Genomic DNA, 23,687 nt, shown 5'->3' on the forward strand with positions numbered 1-23,687 from the left:
AGGAAGTCCCGCCCCCCTGTTCTACGTCATTGGCACCGCGCGCCGCCCAGGGCCAGAGCCGTTGGGGCGGGAAGCGGGCGGCGGTTGCGCGGGCAGCCGCTGCCACGGTGGGAAAAGTGAGGATGCCACTCTGGGACGTCCCTCTGGGCCGCTCGGAAGCCCGCGAGCCCGGGGAACGGCGGATCTCACCCCACGCCCGACTCCCGGTGGGTTGAGGGACTCTCTGCCCTCGTCCCGCCCTTGTCACACTTCGTTCTCTGGGGGGCTTGGGCGGTGCTCTTCGCTGCCACCTCTGTCCCTGCCCGCCTGTCGTCGTGCCTGCTGGGCGGATTTTCGGGCTCTGGCACCCAGTCAGCCTGCGAGTGCGGAGTCGCCCCGGCTTGCCACCAGGGAAGTCAGGTCAGGACCTCCTTCCTGCCCCAGTCCCTTCATGTAAGCCCACCTACTCTTAGGGGTCTAACAGGGTGAGCTCTTGATCTCCAGGCTGCAAACTAAATTGACACTTGGTGACAGCTTTGATAATATTTGTGACCTAAAGGCTGAGATAAACTAGGCTTTCAGCGTTTCAAGGTAGGCGATGGGAGAAACAGGCGTCCTGTCCGTACCCACGCTTGCTGAGTGCCTCCTTTCTGTGGCCTGGGGTCTTGACACTGCATTGTGAAGCACAGCTTATGTTTGTCCATAAGAAAACTATATCCGGCCTCTGGGTAGAATGGTACCAGAGCTGTCACATTTTTCTTGGAATATGTGCATGCTATTATGCATACTATTATGGGTAGGTTATATAAACACATTCACAATCAGAGCAGAGAAAGCAGAAGTCCTGTGTGTGTGACATTGACAGTAACAATTTGCTGAACACTCCTATATCAAGTGCCACGGCATTTTTATAGATTATCTTAACCCCTGGTTTTGTAAATTCAATTATGTCTAACGGTTTCCCTAGATCCTGAAATCAAATCATTCATAACCAGTTAAAAAAAAAATCCACTGGAAAGTGAGAAGACGGGAGATATGACTAGCAACTGAAGAAAAATTTATTTCTCACACAAGAGTAAATGCTAGATGAATACTTAAACCATTAAAAATAGGAGAAAAATCCATAGTGGAGAGATTGCACAGTGGCTAGAGCGCTCGCTGCTTTCCCAAAGGACCCATATTCAGGTCCCAGAACCCAGGTCCTGCTGCTCAAATCGGCCTGTAACTCCAGCTCTCGGGATCTGACACCTTTTGGCCTCGGAGAACATCTGCAGTCATACACCTACCCACATAAAGACACAGATTAGTATAAATAGCAATATTTTTAATAGAATATCAAGGTGAATATATTGATAACCTTGTGGTTAGAAAGGCCTTTTCCAAAGATGAAATAACCTACAATAACAAAAATTGTCATACATCCACAAAAATTGAAAATAACCATAAGAAAATACATTCATAGCATTTGGGAAAAAAATATCCCAACATACAGCTTTTAGAAAATCAGTTATAAATTTCAACACCTAAATAATAAAAATCGACAGAAGTGGCATGTGTCTGTAATTCCAGCACTCCAGCCACTGGGGTCGGAGTTTGAGGTCATCTTGGGCATATAAGTAAGACTCTGACACAAAAGAGAAAATTGCACAAATATATCGTGACAGTCTCCAAGAAAAACACCCAGTTGACAAATTAAAAGGTGTCCACCTTCCAAACAGATCCTTTGCTTACCAGTATTGACAGGACTGTGAAAATACAATTCTTTTGTGACCACTGATATGACGGCAATAATAGTATAACCTGACTTATATAAGCAATATCCTCTGTCGCACATAAAGGAAAAAAAAGATTCCTAAGGATATTGTTGACTATCATGTTTATATTACATACTCATGGTATATAGTATCACTATAACAAGACAATTATGGTGTGTGCATACTATAGAATAGTCTTGACCCATCAAAGTGTTCTATTGCATATGTCCATGGAATCTGGGTCATATTTGTCCAAAAGAAAAAGCAAAATACAGACCACAGTATACAGAATATGACTGCATATATGTTGATAAATATGAGTACAAAATCTAAGGATGTGAGGCTGCTTTTTATCTTTTGGGTGTTTTAACCTTAAGATTTTTTTAATTTGTGAATTTATTATTTTATGAAACTGAGATCGTGTTATGTTTTTTAATTATAAGACATGCCAGGAAAGAAACCGCTGACCTACATAAGTATGCAGCCTTGTGATCTGAGTATAAAGCTATTTTTTTGTTAATTTTGCCATAAATTTGACAAACTTGTAGACCTGACCACTAACTCACCACATATCTTGATTCTGACTTTTCTGCTTGAACTCCCTCCTGTGTTCTCTGTGTCCCTCATGGTAGTTTTCATCGTGTCTTGTAATTCCCTCTACCCCTGGATTATTTTTGCTCTTTCTGTGCATATATCTTTCTGCTAGGTATTACACATTTCCTTCTCTTATCATTTGTCTATGTTTTTGTAAATTCACACACTATTATAGTCCCAGTGCTAATAGAAGTATGTAAAATTTAAAGAGATACTTGGGTTACTTACGCTAGTAATAACTAAATGAAAGACATTTAAAAAAAAAACAAACTTGTCAAAGCTGCCATGGGTTGGGAAGAAGTGAGTGACACTTGCCATCCTGTGAGACCCAGGGGAGGAAGGCTGGGAGACACAGCAGGAAGGGACACAGCAGGAGCAGACACAGCAGGAGCAGACACAGCAGGAGCAAAGCACTCCAATAGCTCAGGACAGAACACATTAACACCCTGACAGGGAACTCCATGCACATACAGCTGCACTAATGAATTTCCTTAGGTAAAGAGTTCCAGTGCTACCCTGTTTCAGAAAGACAGTAGTTTCATGAGTTCAACATAATCTTAGTACCAAAATTTGCCAATAACATAAGAAAAATCACAGACCAATACTCTTCATAAACATAGGCATTTAAGTTCTTAAATATTAGCAAATCAAAGTTTACAACATAGAAAATTAGATAGCATCACCAAATAGTACGAAATTTAATACATTTAATTGTAAAAAAAAAAATAGTATATAAATGTTCATGGCAGTTATAGAACAAGAATAAAAACCATAAACCCACAGATGCAAAAGAGTATTTTACAAAATTCAAAACTCAATGTTAAGTCTCAACAAGCTAAGAACAGAAGGGAACTTCCTTGAGTAGTTTGGTTATCTTTTGAAAACTTTGTGGTGAAATAGGAAATCTGATCACACTAAGATTAGGAATAGTGTTAAGACAAAGTTTTCTAACGCAAGTGAGGCAGCACTCAGCTGTGGTCTCAGCTACATAGGAAAGCAAGGTGTGATGATTACTTGAGTCTCTGAGATCAAGACCATAGCAAGATCCTATCTCAAAGAGGAAAAAAAGGTTTCTGAGGACCCAGGAGACCCCAATCAATGTAATTAACCAAAAAGAAAGTCTGTAGATTAGAAAAATTCAGCTCCTGGTTTCAGAACTTGTTGCAAAGCTACAATAATTTAGTGCCGAGAAGATTGCTCTGGGAATAACATGCTTTTTGTTGCATAGGCATGAAGACCTGATCTGTACCACCCATGTAAAAACTAGGCACAGCAGCACACATCTGTAGTCCGGATGCACGTGGGTTTCAGGCAGATCCTGAAGGCTCACAGGTCATCTAGTCTTGACAAAACAGCCAGCTTCAGATTTAGTGAAAGGCCCTCTCAAAAGAGAAGATGGAAATGGGGAGAGGAAGACACCTAACATAAACCTCTGCTTTCTACACATGTGGGCACAGACAAGCACAGGGGCACACGCATGCACACACACACACACACATGACAGTACTGTCATAAATATAAATTGTGTAGATAAATGAAACATAATTGAAGAGCTCAGAAATGTATATTTGTATATTGTTTTCAGATATGATAGGAGAAAGAATAAATAGTACTGGGAAAACTAGATAGCCACGTATTAAGGGAAATTGGGAACCTACCTTAGTGCAGTTTATCAGTGTTTTAAGATGAACCAGAGACTGACATCCAGCCCCATGTTGCTTCCAGTGACATGTCTGGGTCAATGGCCCTATCAAAGCTAGGGTCTGAGTTGACATCAGAGGCCCTTATTGGCACCAAAGGCCATATAACCCAGACAACAAAGGCTTTGTCTGGGCTGTCTAAGGCCATGTGATACCTGAGCGCTGTGCTGAGCTGGCCCCACTCCTTGACTGCCATCACCTGAGGGTGAGCTTGCACCATCCCTCACAGGGCTACAGCATTTGAGAGAGCAGGCCCTGCACCTCTCCTTGGCAGCACAATAGAGCTGGCCCTGGTGTCATGGGGCTGGATGACAGCCTGAGATCTGGCCCTGCACCTGGCCAGCTTCAACTCAGAGTGAGATAGTCAGGGCAATGCTGGAGATCTTACTGTGGTGGGGTAGGCACAGGAGAGCTGGTGGGCTGACCAATTCAGCTACTACCAAGGCCCAGACCCAAGGCTTTGAGCTGGCCCTATCTGAACTGCTGCAGCATGTGCAGGGTCTGGTCCTGCAGATCCATAGCTCCAGGATCTCTAAGACACAGAGCAACAACAGGATGACAGAGAAGCGCCCAAGGAAGACCCAACACTGATAGTGCAGCAGACCAGACCTCAGGCTAGACCTGTGACCTCAGGCTAGACCTGTGCCTCATTGGAATGGTCATTGCAAACACGGATGTGTGCAAAGGCTGTACTGCGTGACACACTGTGACACACAGCTTCCATGGTGAGATGGTTTTACTGGTTTTTTTTTTTTTCCTTTGCAAAAGTGCAAGAGTGGAGTAAAAAGGTCAGGTGCATGATGTAAAATTCACCAAGAATAAAAAATTTAATTTTTTTAAAAGACCTAGACTATGTGAGATTCTGTCTCAAAAAATGAACAAATGACCTAAAACTTTAAATGATTAAGGAATAAATTTTATGAGTATCTTGATAAAGAATGTTCTATAATCTTTAGTGACAAGAAATTCAAGTTTAAACTATAGTGGATTCCATTCCATTCCACACATTGAGGAGCTAAAGTCAGTCAAATGTCAGTGATTATATAAAGCAGCTGGGACTCACACATCACTGGTGTTTACTGTAACATATGCTAAAAAGCTGTTTCGCAGTTTCTTTAAAGTTAAACATCAATCTAACCTATGCATGATCTACTCATTTCAGTTACTTGACTGAAATTCAAGTTCACAAGAAAACTAAATGTTAAGAACAACCTTATTCATAATAAAGAGTAGCCACATAACTATCAGAGGAACACAGATAAAATATGAAATATATATTATATATAGTCACACACTAGACAAGTCAGCAATAAAAGGAACATGCTTGTCAATATACCCCAAAACATGAATAAATCTCACAAATATTTTTATAAAAAGAATCTGGGCATAGCATAGTGCGTGATATTTTGTTCCACTTGTACAGAGTCCAAGAAAAAAAGGTTTTATAAATTTTAAGGTGATTTGTTTTTATTTTTATTTTATTTATGAGTACACTTGCTCTCCAGATACAACCACATGGTGGCTGGCTCACAACCATCTGTAATGAGATCTGATGCCCTCTTCTGTTGTGTCTGAAGACAATTACAGCGTACTTACAAATAATAATAAGTCTAAAGGTGACAGGAGAGAGCAGAACCCACAAAGTTGTCCTCAAACCTTCCCATGTGTGCCGTGTATGTACATCATGCACACACACACACACACACACACACGCGCGCGCACACAAACACACTTTAATTGTAGAAAGGGAATAAGGAAGTAGACAAGGAAGGAGGGGACAAGCAAAGTATAATAGCAAATACATATATGAAAATGCTGTAATAAGATACATTTATATGCTCTTAACAATTTAAATTTAACCTATCTATAGACTTTTCCATTAAAAAAATACAACCCAGGGTGAACATCATAAGCAGTCATACCAACCACTGATCTTTTAATATTGAAAATTAATTATGGTATGGTATGGTGGCACATACCTTTAATTCCAGCACTGGAAAGCAGAAACAGGTGGAGTTTGAAGCCCTTCAAGGCCAGCCTGGTCTGCAGTCTGAGTTCCAGGACATTCAGAGTTATACTGAGAAATTCTATATCTAAAGCCATATGTGTGTGTATACATATATATACATACATACATACATGTTTATATGTACATACATATATATACATATATACATATATGTATATATATGAATGAATTGTACTGGGTATATCCAAAATTTTTTGTTATTCTTTAATTACATAGTATTTATATTATAGTAGGCATAAGTGTGTCATAACAAAAACTTAAAATGATCAAGAGTTTATTGTGCTGTTGGAGCAGCGGCTATTGTGGTGCATGTTGAATAAGCCTGGTATTGCTTTTGGGCCACTCAAGAGGTAACATACAATGGGAAGGAGTGTATAGTTCAACAGTTTTCAACCTGTGGGTCATGACTCCATTCATAGGGGTCTCCTAAGACAATCAGAAAAACACAGAGATTTATAATAGTAGCAAAATTAGAGTATGAAGTAGCAACAAAGACAATTTTATGGTTGGAGGTCACCACAACATGAGGAACTGCATTGAAGAGTTGCAGCATTAGGAAGGTTGAGAACCACTGGCACAGTTGAGCAGAATTACTCGAGTTCATAGGTGAGACGTGAAATAGAAATAAGAAGGGATGGGCTGGGGTTCCACTACTCTCTTTAAGGACATACCCCCCCATACTAATGACTTCCCAGTAGGCCCCATCTTATAAAGGCTCTACTGTCTCCCAAGGGTTCAATACACTGTTTGCCAAATGAACTTTCAGGAGAGTATTTAGGATACAGATTATAACAATAAATAATATAGTTATAATTTTAAGGAATACAAGAGAGTATATATATATATTATATACAATTGTATTTTATAAAAGGGGCATGAACATCTGTAAATTTTCTTATCCATAGAGCATCTGGGACTCAATCCCAGATAGACAATACTACACACACACATTGAATATGAGTACGCTACAGCTGTCTTTACACATACCAGAAGAGGGCATCAGATCCCTTTACAGATGGTTGTGGGCCACCATGTGGTTGCTGGGGATTGAACTGAGGACCTCTGGAAGAGCAGTCAGTGCTGTTAACCACTGAGCCATCTCTGCAGTCCTGAATAGTAGCACTATATTAACCACGAGGAATACATTCAAACTGAAGGAAAAAAAATGAGTACCCAAACAATAATAAATGGGCTAGTCTGCTATGATAGATCAATGGGGGAAATGCTATAAAATTAAAGCCTTTGGTATTATCAATCAAAGTTCATATTACTAATTCATGGAAAAGGGGTACTTGTGAAACCTAATAAGGACATTTTTTTTACAAGTTTAAATTTTAAATAAGAAGTGAGGACATGGGCATTCTTGAGCAAATCAGTATGGTGTGAGATATAGGAATTCTTTCAACAAAGAGTAGGGATTGCAGGATTATTCTTCACTTTTAATACTTAGTTGCCAGGGGCAGAAATAATACATAAAGAATAGCTTGTATTTTGGAATGTCCAGGAGAAATACTTCTGCTGTATGGAGTTCAGTGGAGAATGAAAGCGTTAAAATGTACACACATTTCCCTTCATCTGTCTGTTCCTCTCTTCCTCTTTCATACCTATGCTTTCCCAAGTGTCTCTCCCCTGCCCCTTTTTTTTCTCTCCTTTAGACTGGATTTCTCTGTTTTCATAACTGATACTCAAGAGGCATTTCTGGCACTACCCCTGAGACACAACTGTTTTTCACCTCTCATGACCATGAAATCCTAAAATAAAAAATCTACTGAATATCTGTTTCTAGCTGTGGCTCCTTGAAGGACCAAACATCATGGTACTATCTAAAGGGCTTGTTCCAAACCCAATTTTTATCCCCTTGAGTAGTAATGTTCTTCCATAAAGATGCACGCTCAAGATAATTAGTTCTTTGAAAGAATAGATAAAATCATGTTTACCATGATTAGAAAAAAGAGGGGGGTCATTTAACCAGGTGGAGGTGGCAGCACACACCTTTAATCCTAGCACTTGGGAGGCAGAGACATGCACGTCTCTGAGTTCAAGGCCAGCCTCATCTACAGAATGAGTTCCAGGGAAGCCAAGGCTACACAGAAAGACAAAACTTGAAAAAGCAAAACAGTTTACTTTTACATACATACCTATCAAACAAACATAAGCTGAAGCTGTCTATTCTTTTATAGATGATGCTGTCTTCTGTTGGTTACTTCATAGCACCTCCATTTTCAAAGAACATCTTCCTGAGAATAAACTTGGAAAATATTGTGACCACAAAACATCATATTTACAGAGAGTCCAAAAGGTAGGTTACTTACATAAGTGTCTCCATCCATTCTATGCTGATTTTTTTTCTAGTTTACAATGGAGAAGATGATTGCTTTCCAGCTTTTTTCTCTGAATTCTAAAGCTATACAGCCTCTTTGATACTTATGGCCTATTGTATAAAGCTATCCATTTCAACTGAAGATCAAGAATTAGGCTAGAGAATGAATAGAAAGAGAACCAAGAGAATAAAGAAAGAGGGAATGATCAGTCTTCTCTCTTTAATCTATAAGCTCTCTTCCAACTCTTAAATGTTGTGATCTTAATCACACTCCGAGTTGTTCTTAAAGAAGTGTTTTATAAATTACATGTGGCTTCAAGATTGGGGCCAATGCTATGTATAGCATTTTAAGGAGACTCCTGGAATACTAAACATCCTTCACTACAGAACATTTACCTAGCTTGAGCTCTGGAAGAAGTAAGCAAGATAGAATTAAGCATGCATGGTATTGAGTAAAGGAATGGGATTTAAGAACAGGGGAGAACGGTAAACTGGGAGAGTCTTCAAACTGGTATAACCCCTACAATACAACTGCAAGAAAACCACAATACAGCTGCAAGAAAGCCTTCACCATATCAATAAGGAGGCTCAGATGCATGGGAAATGACTTTTAAGTCCCAGTTTGGACAGACACAGCTTTGCTCAGCCTTTGGTGGGAGCAATTCAGGAAGATTACAGCTTGTAACTGAACCAATCCCCAAGACGCAACACTTGGGAAACTGTCGGCTAGCTGTAGTTCTCTCTTTCTCTCTCTCTGCAAAGATATATATATATATATATATATATATATATATATATATATATATATATATATATATATATATATATATAATCAAGATAATATTTAGAATATAGATATATTAGATAGATGTATATATATATAGACACACTACATAGTGTATACATATAAATATATTATAACTAATATAAAATAATATAAAATAATTGATATATGCCCTTTTTTGATGTGTTCCCTTTTATCTCTTTTCTTTTCAACCAGGATACTGGATACAGAATAAGAAAATTTGAGACATTAAAATTCAGAAGTCGAGTTCCAGCCTGGAAAACAAGATGAGGGAACATTCCAGCCTGCACCAATGTTCACAGTTCTGATTGAATTACAAAATTTTCCTTCTTTTGAACTCAGAAGGCATTTGGAAACTTTGGGGGAAATTTCACAACATCATTTAAGTCTTGCTTATGGTTATCAGGGAAGATACATTAGAACTTACAGAAGTATATCAGCTTCCAGTATCAGAAGCTTTGCCATAAACCCCTAAGATTTCCTGTCCAGGCTTCATTGTCAGTGTGGTTTGTGGTCACATTTTGACCTTCACAGCTAGCCATATTTTCCTAGATGGTCTTAAACTATTTGCTGAGTTTTGGGTTTTTTCTTTTGTCTTATTGAATTTTGTTTGTTTTGCTTATTTTGCAGATAGTTTTCAGACTTTTCCATTAGGTAAATTTTACGTTACCCTAAGAAATGCTTTCAAGTTGTGCATTGCCCAGAAACTGCTTCTCACTATTCTAGTTTTGATGGAATTTTAGCCTTATTTTTAATTTGTGTCTTGATCTTTGGACATGAACCCCACCATTATTAGTTTCTACTGGAGATTTTTATGTGTGTGGCATGTGTACTTGATACATGTGTATGCCTGCACATGTGTGCACATGGGTGTAGAGGAGAGAGGTTGACTTTGGGTGTTTTCCTCTATCATTCTTCCACCTTAGGCTTTGGCCCAAGGTCTCTCACTAAACCTGTAATTCATCAGTTCAGATAGGCTGACTAGCCAACGAGTTTCCCAGATCTGCCTGGCTCTGCCCTCTTGGGACTGGGGTGATCCACCATATTAGATGAGCACTTTACTAGCTGAGTCATCTACTACACCCTGTGGAAACATGTATCCAGAGGATTCTTATGTGGCTCTTTCTTCTTCTTCATCTACTTCTTCTAAGTATCCATTCCTGCCATTTGTTACATCACAGGCTTTTGTATCTGTATTTCTTGACTCCTTCATGGTTATTTCAGTCCTGCTGTCCCTTTTTGTCATCCTAGCAGAGACTCTTAAGCCACCGTGTGTGGGAAGCAGCTCCTCCATGATCTCTCTGGGCCTCTCCTCCTGAGAAAGTACTTTATTAAGGCAGACCACAGCTCCCGCCACTTAGTTGGTTTCAGTGCTACAAGTGCTACTTATCATTCTGCTCCACAGTCAGTGGCAGCTTCTATTCCCCTTAGGTTGTTTCTTCCATAAGCCAAAGGGCTTAGCTTGTATGACCAATATCCTCATTCCTGGCTTTAAAAAAAAAATGTATATTGGTACTCATTTACATCTCACTCTGGAATTTCTACACGTTACAGTTTGGAATCAAAAAGTTCCCAGATTAATAACCTATAAGTTTTTCTCTGCCTAGTATCATTTTGGTTTCCTATTGCTCTAGCTCAGTTACCACTGCCAAGATGGGAAATCCTGGCCTGATCATACCTGGGTCCATAATTCAAAATGTCCAAACAGTAGCTCTAACTTAGTCTAGTAGGACTCTTATTGGGTCTCCTGGCAGAAATGCATCCCATTTGGAAGCCAGGACTTTTATACCTTCAGTGTACAGAGTTGTGGGGACTGGAAAGTGTCCCTAACAAGTCAGTAGGACTGGTGTTCAGTGGGGTCATTTCTGCTTTCTCTGTTTTGTTCTTGGAACCATGTGTTTGTTCTTAGTAGGGACAATAATCCAAGACGGTGTACGTACCGTTTCCTGAAGGATGGCGCTTAATCCTTATGAAATCCTTCTTCTGAACTGGCACTTCAGTTCTACCATTTTTACTCTGAAAGCAAGCGTTAGGGTTAAACAGCAAGGTCAGAAACACAGAGGAAGGTAAATAAGAAGGCTTGCACCTGGCTGTGAATAGCCAACCTGAACTGGTATAAGAAGAGGCAGAACTCCACAATGTTTCAGCAGGGCCCAGGAGTCCTGCCCTCCCCTGCAGGAACGTGTGCAAGGTATTGTTGCCCTTTCCCTTAGTAAACGTAAAATTTACAGGTAGTTAAACCTTCATGGATAACCATGCATCTAATTGTAACAGACTGAATTGTGGGTAATGGCTTCTGAGAAAGCTTCCACTTTTTTAGGAGGGCAACTCTCCAGACTGCCCAAGGGATAGACCAAGGAGAACTGGTGATGAAATCCAGATGAGGGGCATCCTTGGCCATTGGCACTGGGAGCACAGCACCCTCCTGTCTTGCCTTTGTCTTCCCCCTGCTACAGTAAACCTAGATAACTCGTTTGCTTTACCTGTTCCCTGACGGGAATCTCTTTACTTGAGATTGGAGGACATGTGGGTGGGGACATCTCTAACACCTGGTGATCTGTCAGCCTGAATGACCCTGTTGATTTCCTGGTCATGAGTTCACATATTATCTTTGTACTGTGAAGTAGGTCCCGTTTGCATGCTGTTGAATTGGATCCCATGCCTATGGATCAAGCATTCTTTAAGGCCCTAAGTAATGATAATATCAGCTAAGCCCCTGAAAAGCAGAACAACAAATCCATACCCAGTATTTATCCCCATTGGGATAGACCACTAGCCACTCCAAAATGGAAAGAGTCCATGTTATTGACCAGGTATCTGATTTGTCTCGAGTAATACTGCAGTATTGGGAACACAGTGTAGGTCTCTGCTCCTAGCAGGTTCTTTAGAAACAGATGTAGGTAAGGGTTGGCTTTTGTAGTTGGGAATTTATGTTATGACTTTCATATAGTCTCCTGTGCAAACATGGCTGCTCATGTGTTGTCTTAGTGCCAGGTCTAGAGTGGGTCATGACAAACACTTAACACCAACAGATAGAATCCTTTGTCAATTTGAATTTTTCTGTTTCTCTTTCATAATGAATGTTCTAGTCAGAATGAACATGTCATTAGCCACTAGGCAAGACAGGCACCTTTAGGGACAGAATCCTATGTTGATGAACCTTCAGGGTATCCTTTCTTTATCTGCACATAAGGCTTTATGGCATAAGCAGCAGAGCATTCTGTGAGGCATGTCTACTCATTAGTTTTTGCTCTGCAACCTCCAGAATATGTCTACTATATCCTCTTTTAAAACTATGACCTTAAACTGAATTTGCACAGGGATGTACTCTTTTGATTTTTTTAAAGATGTGTTTATTTATTTATTTATTTATTTATTTATTATATGTAAGTAGCTGTCTTCAGACACTCCAGAAGAGGGCATCAAATCTCCTTACAAATGGTTGTGAGCCACTATGTAGTTGCTGGGATTTGAACTCAGGACCTTCAGAATAGCAGTCAGTGCTCTTTACCACTGAGCCACCTCTCCAGCCCCAGGGATGCACTCCTTAACTAAGCATACTCATTGCTCAGTCTTGGGCCAGCCCTTATGTGAATGTATAGGCTCTCAGAATAAAATTCCCATGCTTGCTTTGTCGGAAGAGCTTTGGAAAGGACACCTGAATTCTCTCTTATCTATTGCAAGTAAACTTCCTCTACTCTTTTTATATATATTGACTGTGATTATTTTTGGCTTGCATTCAATGATATGAATGAAATGAATGATTATATTTGATTACAATATAATAAAAAAAGGATCCTCACCCCTTGTGTCTGTATATCTCCAGTTCTAAACTCTCTTCCCTACTCCATTGTCTCTGACCTGCCGGTCTTCCCTGCTGGGACCCTGTCCCTCGGCTAGGCCGTGGCATTGCATAGGAGTCTTCACAACAAATTCACTCTTATTCCACATAGGGTGAATGAAAAGTTATGGGTGAAAGCTTTGCAATTAGCAAGATTTTTCCCTTCCACTGTCTTTAGGGTCACCTACGTGTAGGTATACCTTTTGTCTACCAAGCTGAATTTTTTATATAACAAGCCAACATCCTCTCTTAGTTAGGGCAGGAAGATGTTCTGGTTCAAGCTCGGTGCATGGTTATAGAGATCTGGGATACAAGTTCATGCAGTTGATTCATTCCTCCTACTACAATACATCGTTTACAATCCACCAGACCTGCTGCTGGGCCCATCTTCCTAAGGATTTAGCTCATATTGAATTTTTCAAATACATAGTAACTTGATACCCCATGGTCAAGTTTTTTGTGTTTGTCTGGTACCATATCTAGAATGGTTTCCTGAAGGGAGTTAAATCCTGTTAGAGATATCACCTTTCTATGTTACCTAAGACATCTATATTGTGATCTCCGTGTATATGACAGTCCACACTGTTACAAAGCCATTTGTTGCTCCTGGATGTACTCTTAATAAAGGGCAATATTCCTGTGTAACTCTGTTGCTTCCAGATTCCACTGTTAAGTATAAGGCACAATATAGTGTGGTTTATTCTGGAGGGAATGTCTCCACCTACCACTGACTACTGGACCTCTAAAACTTTTCATGTTGAACTGTGTGATTTTCTTAGGGTTTATCTTATGCTATCTGAATATAACATATGTCTTACCAAGGCCTCTGCCCTATAAGTGACCTCTTTCCACCCTTCTCAATCATAACATTATTGGTCCAACGTATTTGTGTGATGTCCAGACCTCTTCAGACTATACTGTCCTGGAGGTGACAGAATTAATAGTCCTGAGAAAAGAAGCTAGAAATACTGTCTTTATACGACTATGAACTGCTTGTCCTTGTTTCTGATTTAAATATGAAAGAAAACATTTACCAAATCATTGTCCATAAGTCATGTGCCTGAAGCCTTATGCTGCCCTATCAGTGACAGCATGCCTGTCATAGATTCCCTTGGGCCCAGCACTTGGTTAAGCTTGCTGTCATAATCTTCATGCAGTCTGGATGGACCCCTTTCCCTGTGATGCTCTTTATTTTCTCTCTAAGCTTGTACAGAAGACAATTTTGAGTCTCTTAGTTTAACTTTCTCACTCTATTAGCTCTATATAATAGTACTAATACTTCAATTGCCAATGATGTCTGTTGTAATTAAAGACTCAGGGACCAGGGAAGTAGATATTTTTTCCAACCAGACTTGAACTATATTACCTACTCTCATAAACTCTAACTGTAATAGAAAGCTGATTTTTCAAGTATCCAGTTATCAAATATAATCAGACTATGGGCCTGCAAATCCTTGGCTGACTGGGTAACCTCCTTCCCACAGTATAAGTATCCTGTAGAGATGCCCAAGGTCTTTTGTAGAATGACTGGAGGGAAATCATCACAATATACATGTGTCACAGAGGGCTTTTGAGAAAGCCCATATAGGAGATCGTGCCGTCAAACACTTGAAACTAACAACATCGAGAAACTGAAGTGGAAATTTAAGGGCTCTTTGGAAAGTCAGTTGTGTCGGATGGTGTTTTGCTATGACAGACACGTGAAGGAGCAGTCTCCCGAAGCAGACACAGGTGAAAGAAAGTATCCTTCGCTAACTACACGCTTGTATTGGTCTGCCTTACATTGCCTAGTTGGGCTCCTTTTGTTAGGACTCCATAGAAAGACACACACCAATAAGTTTCTGGTGTGCTGTGGCTTCTTGCTGCCTCCAAGGACTCAGGCTAGTTTGCAGAGTGATGTCAGCTGATACAGATTTACATGGAGTTTTGCTAAATCATACTCGCGTGCTAAGGCAAGACACGTGGCAAGGCAAGACCTGTGGAGGACGCCTGATGTTTGGAGGAAATATAAATAGGACGCAGTGGACAGTGACTGGGGCTTGGTGTAGAGCTAGCTGTGCATCTCTTGCTGGTCTTGAATCTTTTCTGACCTTCACTTCACTGAGAAAGGCACAGCTGAGAACTTGTCCTGACATCCCTGCTGCTCCAGAGCCCTCCTGCTGACTGCCAATTTGTCTGAGGCCTGGCTGTCTCTGCTAGGACATACCACTGCTGCTTATTCCTATTGGCTGTCCAAACTCTACTGAAGTGGACTGCTGGGGTATCCGCGAAGTGCCGGTGAGTGGATCAAACTGCTGCTGCTGACCTGTGAACTGAACTGCTGATTTCCAGACAACACAGATGGGAGTGGCTCCAAAGAACCATTTCTAACCAGGTCTACTTCCTCCATATCCTTTTTTTCCCACTACCTCTAGTGGGTGGTGGGCTTCAAAGGAGGTTAAAGTATTTAAGACCCATTGTTAATGAGTTTTGAAAAAAATCAAAGTTATAAGAAACAACGAAGTCATACACACACACACACATACACACACACACACAAAGTGGCTTCTCCTATGATAAAATGAGAAGGCCCTGGGTCTCTCTGTGAAATAATCTTGCCTCTTACCCAGTCAAACCCAAAGCTCAAGGATATTAACAGTCACAATCAATACAAAGGGGAACATGACAAAATAACACACAGGGTCACAAATTAGCAAATCCAGAATGTGGAAAAATAACAAATGACCCAGTTCCTCAAGAACACCAAGAGCAGGTTATTTGTTTTTAAGGTGATTATTGCATATTTAAAAAGATGAAACATATCAAGTCAAATCTGATAGCTTACATGTGACCCCAGCACTCAGGAGGCTGAGGTAGGATCACTACAATATAAGGCCAGCCTGGCTTCATAGTCTGTTCCCTAGTGCAATATGAAGACCCTACTTAAACTGAATCAGAGCAACTATTTTAAAAATTACAAATACCAGCATGTATGAAACCATGGTTTTGATCTGAAACATTAAAAAATACCTAAGAATTACTAGATATCTGATATTAAGGAATGATAAACTCTTCTCACAGGACATGTGGCATGTGGTTATATTTTTTTAGATAATTAGATATATCTAAATGCCAAATGAGATTTGCTTTAAAATAATCAGGATGGAGATGTTATGCTGACATCAGTGGGTCTCAGATCTACAAATCAGAAGATTAAAACACAAATTCCTGGGCCTTGCCTTAGAGATTCTGATTCAGGATCTGAGATGAGGCTAATGAAGTCACATTTCAGGTAGTCTTTCAAGGTGGTGCTGATGTTGGCATCTCTAACAACCTGAAATCTCCTACACAGTCCACATTTTTAAATGATGGTTTCTGAAGGCCTTCATTCAGGGACTCCCCTGCCACATACCTGGCCTCATTCCGTTCACTACAAGGTCCCTCAGAGACTAAACTGAAGTCCCTCTAAAGGCTCCTAGAGTGAAGGGTGATTCTGCACTGAAGACACAAAACCACTGCTGGAATCCAGAAGCGCTGCTTTCCAGCCTTAAGAGTCAGCACCTTCAGCAGTGTTCTCAGTGCTTCTAATTCTTCACCGCTTTAATGCAGTTCATGTGGTGGTGATCTCCCCAACCATCAAATTATTTTCATTGCTTCTTCAAAACTGTAACTTTGCTATTATTATGAGTCATAATGTAAATATCTGGGCTGCCCAATGGTCTTAGGTGACCCCTGTGAAAGGGTCGTTTGACCCCTGTGGGTCAAGACCCACTGACCTAGAGCCTACACTGTCCTCACCCTGCACCTCTTGATTCAGGAAACCTGGAGTGGGGCACAGTAGTTTCCATTCTAAAGATAGTCCTGGTCTGTGCTGATGCTCTTTAAAATCAAACATCACTTCTGCTGTGCACAGCATGTGGCAGAGTTGACTCAAGGAGAAGTATTTGTATAATTGAGTTGTTGAGCTAATCACTTATAGAACTCTAGTTTTACTTGAAAGAGCACTGGCAAACAGTGGTTATTTGGCCTTGAGTATTTGGTAATTATTTCCTAAAGTATAACCACTACAAAGAAAATAACTGATATTTATTCCCAATGACAAAATTTGAACTTTTAGATGGAAGCTAGAATTTTTGGGAAACTTGTATCAACTATCATGAGCATAACTACATATCAGTATTTAAGGATTTTTTTTTGGTAGTAAAATAAGTAATGATACTTATGAATGTAGCTACTAGCTTATACTTTGTGGTGCTGGAATGGAACTCAGAGCTTTATGTGATACAGCATGCGAGCCCAGCATTCTAGCTTAGAGCTTTGTGCCCAGCCTCCTAGTATACACTTTTCTGAAGTAATGATCTATGCCAGCATGTCAGCTTTTGGAGGATCTGCAAATACATAAGTGACAAGATCATGGAGTGATGACAGCTATGTTAATGGAACAGTATGGTACAGTTTCCGATTGCACACTATGACAAAGCTTTCTAAAAACCACCACTAGGAAGTGTAGTGGTACAAAGACTACACCTACCCACTCTCACAAAGAAAACCTTGTTACTAAAGTTCTTTCCCACCCAGAGACATAAACAACATCTATCTATTATAAGGTCAGAATGGCAGACTCAGCACAATTCTGCCGAAGTTCACTCTGGGGAACCAATAACTCTAATGGACTCCTTACAGATGTACAGAGGGGGCATTACTTACAGGGGTTCATGTGCTGCTCTCTCCACAGCAGGCCAGACCTGCAAAGTCTTTACCCAGTAGGGATAAGGGCTTCCCTGTGGCCACATAGATGGAGTCCCCTCCTTTAGGTGGCTGCACCCACCTGCCCATTAGCCCTATCCCAAGACCACGTGCATTTAAAGCAGAGTTGCACGCAACAGGTTTAGAGAACAACTGGATGCTCAAGTGAGAGTCTTGTGATGCTCCTCATCCCCCCCCACCCAGACCGACGATGGTGTAAATAGTCAACAAGACCAGCTGGGCTGATCCTTTTGCAAGGAGTCACAGCTGACCTCCCCAAGTTGATGGTTGCTTGACTCAGAGGACAGATGTTAAAATATGCACACATTTCCAATTACATACATGTCAGGGGCCAGATTTACTTTGTGTATTATGTTGATATGTGTACATATCAAAATAGACTGAGCACAGAATCAGATGCAAGAATTCAATTGCTTTCTATGAAAACAGATATTAGGATGTGATGCAGTTCCTCTGTAGACCTTCACTGTCAGCCTGCCTAGTTTTTAAGAGTTGTCACTCAACAGTCTAATGTTTCCTGTCTGACTTTCTATCCCTACATTGGATACTGGCTGAGATCTAAAGTATGCTTGTCCTGATACACTGGATATTCCTTCTCTTAGGATCACCTGCCATGCTTGCTGACTTCCACTGCTAAACATGCTTTCTTGGACCCTAACTCAAAAAAACATGCTTCTCTTCCTCTTCCCTGTCACCCTCCTCCTAGCAACTGCCAAGGTTTACAGTTGGCCTGCCCTGTTGCTCTTGGACACTAATAAAATGGTTGTTGTATTTTAAAAAAAGAACAAAGAAGTTCTAATTATTTCCCAATAGATTGATGCTCTCAACCTCAGCCGTGGAGTTATGAGTTCAAATGGCAGGCAGTGCACATTATTTCATATATATATATCAAGCACAGCAGTAAACACCTGTGTATTTAGCATGTTGGACTTCTCTTCAGGCTGGCTGCTTAACACATGCTATCAAAGCAACTATTAGGGAAATGATTTGCTCAGAAATATGCCTGTAAAAGAGGAGCTCCATCTCTGTTGGATAACTAGATAATTTCCAAATGAATTATTGAAACACTGAGTGGCTGAAAACAGACTTGAAAAGAAAAAGTGACTGGCACTCGGGTCTTTTCTGGCAAACAGTCTTTATAAGTTAACATGTAGGAAAAGCACTGTTATTTAAGGTGAATCAATATTTGCATTAACTCTTCATTGCTAAGGTTTGGTTTCCAATAAAAACTTGAAGAGACAGGCCACATCATCAGAGTCCTCAACAACACACATTTGTAAATCCAGCACTTTAAAAAGTGATAACAGTAGACTCCTAAGTGCAAGACCAGTCAGAAAAGGGTAAGTCTGTCTAAATACAGATATGCATGTCTCTCACACACACACACACACACAACTGGACGTATGTATAAGGTCATAGGTATAAATACAAGGATGCTACCAAGGCCGGAAGGAGCCTGGCGCCTTCATGTCCCCTGTGAAAGGCAACATTTATGACAATAGTGTTGGCCTCTATTCTACGTCATTCTCAGATAAATAAATGAAATAGAGGGCTTTCATTTCCAGTCAGTTGTCATAGCAACTTTTGACTACCCAGAGAGGAAAGAATTCTTGTATCTTAAACCCTGACTCAGAACTAAAAAAGAAGCAAAGACTAAAAAGGAACATTAAAGAAGGGGTCACAAGATGTGATAGAATCAGATCTCTGTTGTGCGGTACTTTTCCGGTAAATATATATATATATATACATTTCCCCTGATTATTTATAGATCTCAGGACTCGACAGCAATCGACTAATAATAACTACCACTTAAAGCTTATTAGACGCCAGTCACGCAGAACATCATATACCTTATGTTTGCCTCTACTGCTCCCAACACTGTAAGAGCAGCATGGTTTTCGGACACATTTTAAGATGAGGAAAGTGAGTGTGAACGGATGAAGCAATTCACTAAAGTCACACGGTAAGAGCTCAGCCTTCAATACAACTGACCATTTCTTTGTTTTTGTTGTTTTTGTGTTTTTTTGAGGCAGGATTTCTCTGTATAGCCCTGGCTGTTCCAGAACTCACTCTGTAGACCAGGCTGTCCTCGAACTCAGAAATCCGCCTGCCTCTGCCTTCCAAGTGCTGGGATTACAGGTGTGAGCCACCACCACCTGGCTCAACTGACCATTTCTTACAGCGTCCTCTCCCTTTGTCGATCCCCGCTCTCCTTTACTAAGCAAACATTTTTCCATCTCTTCTCTTTTACATGATCAATAAATGAAGAGAGGGCTCTTCCCTCTCCTTTATCTAGAGGATGCCTTCCCTCTGTGGCTTTGGATGCCATCTGTGTTATGATCATTTGCAAATGCATATCTCATGTCTAAATTCCTCACAGGTACCCTGGACTCATGGACACACCTGCTTGCTTGGCATGCATCTAGCAGGTATTTGAGAGGTAACAAGCCTACCATGATTGTGTCCTCCCATGTTCCCTGTCTCAATAAATGCCACTCACTACCCTCTAACCCAGAATCATCAAGCCCAAATCCCTTATAATCCTAATTCCCCTTCCATGTCATTGCTAATGTATAAATAAGTTGCATCAGATCCATCCATCCAATTTGCTGTGCACCCCCTTCTCATTTCCACCATCAGTAACCATTTAAATTATCTAATACACCAATAAAGACACAGGAGGCATAAGCTCACTAGCTCAGCGAGGTAACTTTGTTTTCTTAACTATATACAACATATCTATGTACAAGCCTGATCCTACAACTAACCTGACAGCCCTTTAGAAATATCTCTGTGTCCTTCTACAGAACCAGTCTACATTTCTCTTGAGCATCTCTAAACCCGAGGACTCCTTAGCTCCCTTTCCTATAGTACTGCTTCTCCTGTGTCCTGCCGGCTGCTTCTCTGTGGTTCCTGCAAGCCCAGAGAGAAGATCCCTCTCTTACCCAGAGCTCCTTCTATTAAAAACTCTTCCAAAAAGGGAAGGAGGGAAGGAGGGAGGGAGAGAGAGACAGAGAGACAGACAGACAGAGAGACAGAGACAAAGAGGACACACAGAGACAGAGACAGTTCTCTAGAATCTAATTGCTTATGAAAAGTCTCTAGCTCCTCCCCTCCACCCTCAGCAGGCTGAACCACGTCACCATCATGGTGGTGAGGTGGGGCTCCAATTCAAGTCAGCAAGGCTGCACCATTTCTCCATTACAGTGGGTCAAGGCAACTCATCTGCCTCAGCTCGTAGAACAAAGAACACAAGAACTCTCCCAAGCCACAGAGGCTTATAGAGGCACACCCAAACTCTATCCCTCCAGGACACATCTAACTGCATCTGACAGATGCAATAGCTATGTGAGCTTTTCTATTTGGCTAACAATTAGATTTTCTATGTACGATAATCAAATATCCTGTAACAACTATCTCTATGTGTAGAGGCCACTGTGGTGGTCAGGTTTTGACTATCACAAGCATTGCTTCTGGGTATGGAAAGATTCTGCCTCAACTGAAGTTTTCATAGATGGAGCTGTATAGACAGTCACACAGTGCTCTCCGCTCTGACACCTCTGCACAGTGGCTAAAAAGGCTGCCAGCACCATGTCAGCCTTGACCATGTTCCCTATCTTCACATTGATGTAATACTGGTTATAACCTCTCTGAAATGTTCCAACAATATCTTTAGGGGTGAAATCTGCCATCAATGTCTGGCTTGACAGCTCTTCCAGTTAACACCTGCAAGTTTCTTCTCCTTTAGTGGTAGAAGTGATGACACATTGGAGTCCTACGTGTCAAACATACAATATCGATGGGGAATTTATCTAGATCAGATTGGCTCTGTGGGGGATTGCCTTCATTGCTAGTTGATATAAATGACAGACCTAGCCTTCTGTGGGCAGCCCCATTCCCTAGGATGGGACCTGAACTCTGAGTCCAGCAGAGGAAACTGAGCAGGCAAGCATCCCTGTGTTTATTCTCTGCTCTCAGCTATGGAGGAAACAACTCAAGCCTCTGCCTTGATTTTCTTGCAATAATGGCCCATAACCTGAGAAGTCAAATAGACCCTTTCTTCCTCTGCACTGCTTTTTGTCAAAGAGTACTTGTTGCAGCAACAGAAATCAAACTAGAAGAGCCACCATCTTTTCCTGCCCTCCCAACAGTAACTTTCTAACCAAGTCCTCTGCTTTTTACAGAATAGCAAAAATGATCTTTTGAAATTAAAAATCAGATAATGTAGCCCAAGAGAGTGGCTCTACAGTGGAGAGAAGTCTTTGAGAAGACCCGGGTTCAATTCTCAGAACCCGCATGGTAGCTCACGGCTGTCTATAATTCTAGTTTCAGGGGATGTGGCACCTTCTTCTGACCTCCACAGGCACTGTGCACAAATAAATACCAAATGCCCAAACAAATAACCAAATAATTTACCATGCAAGCTTTGGGGCCTCCAATGGTTTCTCATCAGTCTTACAATACAATTTGTAATTCTGATTCCTCCTTCTTGCTCCATCTTTCTCTTTCCTCCCTTTCTTCCTTCTTTTCCTGTTCCACGTTTCTGTGACTGTCGTCTTCCAGCTTTAGTCATTCTGTTCTTCCCCTCAAGCATATCAACTTGTTTTTACTTTTATTCTGAAGTATGTCTCAAGATTCCCTTAGATCATCTTTCTATCTGGCTCTTTTTCACTCTTTCAAATTTCACCTTAGACATCTACTTGAATAACATCTGAATTCTGGGAGGGTCATTTCTTGATGTCTAAGTTTTTTATATATAGTGTGTGTGTTTATGTATATGCACGTACATATGTTTGGGCACATGTGTACAAGTATGTGCATGTATGTGGAGGCCTTAATCACCTCAATGACTTATATATATTTATATATATATAAACTTTTCAAATTGCCTAACAATTGTTTGATTAGTTCACCCCTCCTCCATTTCCTAACTCCTTCCCGATTCACCTCCATTCCTTCCCAAATCCAAGTTCTTTTTAAAAAATAACCTGCGAAATCCAGTTTATAGTGCTCATATTCTCATGGGTATGGGGCTGGTCATTGAAGTGTAGTAGTCAATCTATGAGGAAGTTGACGAAGTTGGGAGATAACACGGGATAAACCCAAACCTCAGCAATGGGACACAAAAGGTGACCAGATAAGATTGATAGTTGTTCGCCCACAAATGATTCAGGCTCACCCCACGCTGACTGTGACGCTCAGTCAGTGCATAGGGAAAGGAAAAGGCGTGACAATGCAGACATTTTTCCCCTGGAGAATATAGTTCTACATTTTACAAATTTCTAAAAGGTTTGAATCTCAAATATCTCACTCTGCTTCTGGCACCCAGAAGAAGTGTGCCAAGGCCCAAGAGAAATAAATTGTTATAATTTGCATGTTAGTTGGCTTTCAGTAGGCTTGGCTCCTGAGCTTTCTAAATGTCAAGAATTTTAGCATTCAAACACTTAGCTTTCAACACCCTAGAAACTTGCAATGCTAATGTTTTTGTTTTGTATTTAACTAACAATTTGCTGGCTGAAGGCTTTCATCTTTGCAACACTTAAATTCCTAATAAGTAAAAAAACTCGCAGGGGGTTTGAAGGGTTTGGACCATAATGATAGACTAAAAACTCATTTTACTCTTGACCTTTGTACTGACTGACTGTGACCTTGCAAAGAGGATTTATCTCTGAGCAGTTTTCCTTTTCTTCATTATAAAAGCTTTTTTAAAAAACCACATTATTTGAAGATCACTGGAGACAATGGACAGGCCCAGGGTGGGCTATTTGTAGATGTACTTATATCAAGTCCAATTATGTAAATGCTATTTTTAAACATCTTTCTAATTCTGTGCCGCATGATTTCTAAGTTTCATAGAGGGAAAACAAAATTTAATTTGATACTCTGTCAAAAATCTAATATTACCTCCGCAGTTTCCTT

The 23,687-nt window shown here is 40.6% G+C and overlaps 1 long non-coding RNA gene across 1 annotated transcript; it reads left to right on the top strand.

Annotated features, from left to right (window-relative positions):
* Positions 1 to 53: 53 nt before the first annotated feature.
* Positions 54 to 13,667, top strand: LOC127671021 (uncharacterized). Its single transcript, XR_007974658.1, has 3 exons — positions 54 to 399; positions 8,237 to 8,355; positions 9,377 to 13,667. It is a non-coding gene; the product is annotated as an uncharacterized LOC127671021 (long non-coding RNA).
* The last annotated feature ends 10,020 nt before the right edge of the window (positions 13,668 to 23,687 follow it).

Source organism: Apodemus sylvaticus, chromosome 20 (genome assembly GCF_947179515.1).
Source record: "Apodemus sylvaticus chromosome 20, mApoSyl1.1, whole genome shotgun sequence".
NCBI lineage: Eukaryota > Metazoa > Chordata > Mammalia > Rodentia > Muridae > Apodemus > Apodemus sylvaticus.